The sequence below is a fragment of the Sinocyclocheilus rhinocerous genome, unplaced genomic scaffold (genome assembly GCF_001515625.1).
Source record: "Sinocyclocheilus rhinocerous isolate Xijiao unplaced genomic scaffold, SAMN03320098_v1.1 scaffold2298, whole genome shotgun sequence".
Classification (NCBI taxonomy): Eukaryota; Metazoa; Chordata; class Actinopteri; order Cypriniformes; family Cyprinidae; genus Sinocyclocheilus; species Sinocyclocheilus rhinocerous.
In genome coordinates this window covers 326,688-332,107 of record NW_015627548.1, presented here as the reverse complement: position 1 = coordinate 332,107, position 5,420 = coordinate 326,688, and the positions used below count along the sequence as shown (strand labels likewise).

Below are 5,420 nucleotides of genomic sequence, written 5' to 3'. Positions count from 1 at the left end.
TAACTTATTAATTTTAAGTTAAATTGTGCTTTGTTGGTATAATGTCGGCTAGAATGTAAAAAAATGTTTAGTGTTAAATATTTTTTTAAATTGTTGTTTTGTAATTGATTTTTTCTTTGAAAAACAAGACAAAACAGTAAAAAGCACATTTTGGCTATTTAATTTGTGCAATGGTGAAAAAAATGGTCAAAATACATGGGGAAAAAACGGCCCAGTGTTTCATTTTGTTCAGTTTCGGCCAAGAATTTTCATTTCGGTGCATCCCTATTTTCAAATACTTAAAGGTGCAGTAGGAAATCTTGGAAAATGCTAACTTTAGCCTGATAGCACTGAAAGCGAATGTCCCACCCTCCCTGCAATCGCCGTCCAAAGCCACGCCCCCTGAACACATATACGCTCACAGACCAGAATACCAGAGACAACATTACTACAATAGGCTACATCAGCGGTTCCCAATTCCAGCCCATGTTCCAAAGTGAAGTAAACTTCCGTTTCCTTGGTTACCGCTGTAAACAAAGCAGCGCTGCGCTTATAAACACTACTTTATTATGCATTGTACAGAGGCAAGACGAAAAGAAAATACCATCTAAACTTTTCTGAAGACAGTCAGTTCCCCTCAGAGATACATTCATATAAACCCCCACTCCCAATTCAGTATTTAGGATTTTCATCCAATATTTCACGCATCGTGAATAGTGAGCAAACCATTGAAATTTCAAAATGTTTTAAACCAGTTATGACGTAACAAAGCCTCGTTTACTGAAATCACGTGACTTTGGCAGTTTGATACGCACTCCGAACCACAGTTTCCAAACAAATGATTCACAGAAGTTTTGAAGCTTCACGAAGCAGCGCTTCAAAAGTGCCCATCACTAATATGAGCTGCCTCCGAGTCAGAACAGCCATCGCGGAACAGAAAACACAGACAGACAGCGCTGGAAGCAGCAGATGCTTATCATTAGATCTCATTATTCAGTGGAAAACTAATAGAAATTATGATTCTGTCTAAAGAAATATGAAGTAAACGTGCAAATATATCAATATGTCTCCAAGTATGCACACTTTTTGACTATAAGCCCTTATTGACGCTGTCCAGTGCAGCTCTGAACACAAATGAACCACAGCAGACCTGACTGAATATGAATGCATGTTGTTATTCTATTCAAAATATCATAAATTATCGATTATTTAGCACTCCTGACATAAATAGAGAAATTACTGTCCCTGCAACTGAGTTTTATCATAACAGTGTTCAAATATCGAAGCTGGAGTCTAATCTTTCTAATGATACACAGTTTGTCCAGATCGAGTAAGAGTGTGGCGTTTTAATGTGCTGTGAATGTGAAACAATAATCTGAGGCTGCCGGCGATCTTTGCAGGTTAAGTTAACAGTTAACTCTTAATCTGCATTGCTTAGGCACTTGTATGCCGTTTTTAAAAAAATACATAGCGGTTTACCGTTTGAACCATATTGCCCAGCACTATGACGCACATGCTTATAAGTTTAAACAGGAAAACATACAAGAAAAGTTGTCACTCTGTTGTAATGTGAACTGAAGTCTGATGATGTAGCTAAAACATCATGTGCTTTTATTTATTGGTGATCTCATTAAATTATTGCCGTCTTTTTTGCATGTTTTCTTACTATAATGTCCCTTCATCACGGCACAGAGCAGCGCATGTTAAAGCGTGCTTTCACGATCCGTTTGATTGCTTGGTCCGAACCAGAGTTCGATCGTCCCGCTGGATTGTGTTAACATTAACACTATATTTGTTGCTAGGTATCAGTGATGCAGGAGAAGGTGGTAAAACGCACAGCGTTTCTCAGGTCTGTTTTATACGTTGGAGACCTCAGAGCACTACGGGTGCCCACCCAGATTCAGAAAACAGCCTTCACATCATCCAAACCCTGACGTCAAATATAGTCTGAAAGCACCCAAAATCTCAGATGGGAAGTAATGCGCTCAACGAACTCGAGCACTTCTCAACAAACATGGTAAACAGCGGTTTCTGAGAACTGAATTCTGTCATCAGAGTTTCAGAAAAAGACTCAAACCTATCCCACACAAGTGAAGAAAAGCCTCCTCCATATAAAAACTTCAAGTCATGTAAAGTAGCTCGTGCTTATTCTGAGCTGCAGTCTTCTTGCCCTTTGGATCAAGAAAATCACAGTTTCCATTTACAGTGTCTCCATTCACTCTTCTCAAGAGATCTGCTGGAAAACAACAGGACTGCTGGAAGCAGAGCAGATCTGGAGTTCATCTGCGGTCTCAGTTAAATCAGGTTCAGTTCACAATCTGAGCGCAGGAAGTTTCACTCGGAGCTGCTGCATTTTCTCCGAGACGCATCTAGGAACGTCTAGCTGAACAAAAATACAACAGACAGCCTGTTGCGAGCGTCACCTTAACACACTGGTCATGAGGACGTTACAATCTGAATCATCTCAGTGACGGAAGGACTGAGCGTTAGGCATGACAAGAAAGCTAAAAGATCATCATTAAAATACAGCCAGTGTGGAACTACGTGACAGAAACTTCATTCTCACACGGCTGCAAAATACAGCCTCGAGACAAGAGTCGAATCAGCTCTATTATAAACAAGACTGCTGGACATTACTGTGCATCAGCATTTAGATCAATGTAAGATCAAAATATGCTTTGTTGAATGATTATTAGTAGAAAGCACATTTTTTACCGTAAATTTTACGTAATTTTTTTACAGTGTACTTGGGTCATAACTAGTCTTGGTGTCTGATCATTCAAAACGCTTTCAGTCATTTTGACATTTATGGACAATTATCTCTACCAACATTCTCACAGTAAAGGATGCTAATAAGGATTAAAAGTTAATAAAATAAAGTTTTAAAGCAGCCCTTGCAAAAACAGACTATGAAACCAGAGAATCCAAGTGGAACTGCACTGTTCACTGCACGAGCAGAATAAACCGCAAAAGTCGAGAGCCTGCGCTTGATGAGAATAAAAGAGCTCCTGCCACAGAAGTTATTTTGATATCAATGCCACACTAAAATTATCATCAAGTGTTAAAACTTACTGACCGAGCATGAAACTAACAGCCAGTCCATCGCAACTCAACAAGCTCAACAATAAACTTTTGTTTTCAATGGCTCATTACCTGAGGCTTCAGGATCTGTCTGTTAATTAGAGAGCTGAAGACTAAAAAGCTTTCGGAAGCAAAGCCTTCAACATTATGATGCTAAAGGAGCCCAGAGAGGTCAATTCAGTTCATGGTAATTGCTTGGCAGTCCTTGAAAAGACGACTGGTCACACACCTTTACATGTGCTGATGCAGACAGACCGACTGACCTCACACATTACCATGAGAATCAGCAGACGCTTATGCAATAATGCACATATGCACAAATAACTATAACTGCAAACATGAGCACCGTTACAGCTAATATCATTTCTGAGATCTAACTGTTTTACCATACTTTAGTGAGTTTTGATTCTCTGTGTGAACATGGCATTTATTTGAAGTCAGGAATGTTTATCTAAAGAGATATATTAGATCCGAGTACGGATGTAACGATGCACCGCGAGCCGGTTGAACATCTATACAAATATGTGACGATTCAAATCGGTTGAGATGTTAAATGAATCGCCATACAGTTGCGGGTGTAGTATCTCTGAGAAGAACTGACTGTCTTTAGAAAAGTTTGGATGGTATTTTCTTTTCATGTCATCTCTGAATAATGCATATTAATGTAGTATTTATTTATAAGCGCAGCGGTAACCAAGGAAATGCTGCATCTGCTGTTCCACCAGCGCCACCTGCTGACAGAGAGTGAATCTGCGTCTCATTCAGAGCTTCTGCTGTTTTCTTTCACTCAAATGTTTTATGTAGTAGTTTCACAAAGCTAATAGCAGACCATTCTGTTTTTGCTTCATATTTTGAAATTATACAATCTAAACAAGTTCATGCTGCATGTTTGGATCATGATTAAAATCCAGTGGTTGGCTCTAATTTTAAATGGAAAGAGCACAGACAAAGCCTTAGTTTATATGAAGAGATTTCTGTTATTTGTATTATTTATTTGACTTTTACAATTTAAATTTAGTTGTTATACTACATATTTGAATTTCACAAAGACATGTACAGCATTTTCTCCAAGCAATAATAAAAGGACACCTTTTCATTTATAATTGGTCTTAAATCTCATTTTGTTAAAAAAACAAAATCGTGAGAAAATCGTATTGTGAAATCAGTATCGTGAATTGTACCGCATTCTGCTAAATATGTAACTGATCTTGAAAAACTATGCATTTAATTAGAAAAAAATGCAACACAGAAGCATTCTGACATGCAGTTTCAGACTTCGCTTGGAAAACTGTAACTAGAAGTTTATTTCTAGAGGCCTCCATGAACACACATGAGCTCATCTTCACCCTGCAAAGCTGATTAGTCGAGCAGCTGCTGTCTCTCTGCAGAAACCACACATCCACCGCTCCATCAGACAACAGATCCAACGCTAGATACAACGAGCCATATACATGATATATAGTACAAACAAGATAGATAGATAGATCGATCAACAATACAGTAATACAGCTGGGACAACAGAGCAACAGACAGACAGAACGAACAAACGACAGACAGAAAGAATGACAGAGGACGAACACAGCAAATGAACCACAGACAGACAGAATAAACGACAAACAGAACAAAACGACTGCCAAGACAGGCAGAATAAACAACAGACAGACAGAACGAATAACAGACAGAACAAACAAATAACAGACAGAATAAACAAATAACAGACAGAACATTCAAAAGACAGAACAAACAGAACGAATAACAGACAGAATAAACAAATAACAGACAGAATAAACAAATAACAGACAGAACGAATAACAGACAGAACAAACAAAAGACAGAACAAACAAATAACAGACAGAACAAACAAATAAGAGACAGAACAAACAAAAGACAGAACAAACAAATAACAGACAGAACAAACAAATAAGAGACAGAACAAACAAAAGACAGAACAAACAAATAACAGACAGAACAAACAAAACGAATAACAGACAGAACAAACAAAAGACAGAACAAACAAAACAAATAACAGACAGAACAAACAAAAGACAGAACAAACAATTAACAGACAGAACGAATAAAAGACAGAACAAACAAATAACAGACAGAACGAACAAAAGACAGAACAAACAAATAACAGACAGAACAAACAAATAACAGACAGAACAAACAAATAACAGACAGAACAAACAAAACGAATAACAGACAGAACAAACAAAAGACAGAACAAACAAAACAAATAACAGACAGAACAAACAAATAACAGACAGAACAAACAAATAACAGACAGAACAAACAAATAACAGACAGAACAAACAAATAACAGACAGAACAAACAAATAACAGACAGAACAAACAAATAA

At 37.6% G+C, this 5,420-nt stretch overlaps 1 protein-coding gene across 1 annotated transcript in view; it reads right to left on the bottom strand.

Moving 5' to 3' along the window:
- The window catches only part of LOC107730895 (lysophosphatidylcholine acyltransferase 1-like), a 56,643-nt gene that overhangs the window by 30,639 nt on the left and 20,584 nt on the right, over positions 1–5,420 (bottom strand). The window lies entirely within an intron of this gene.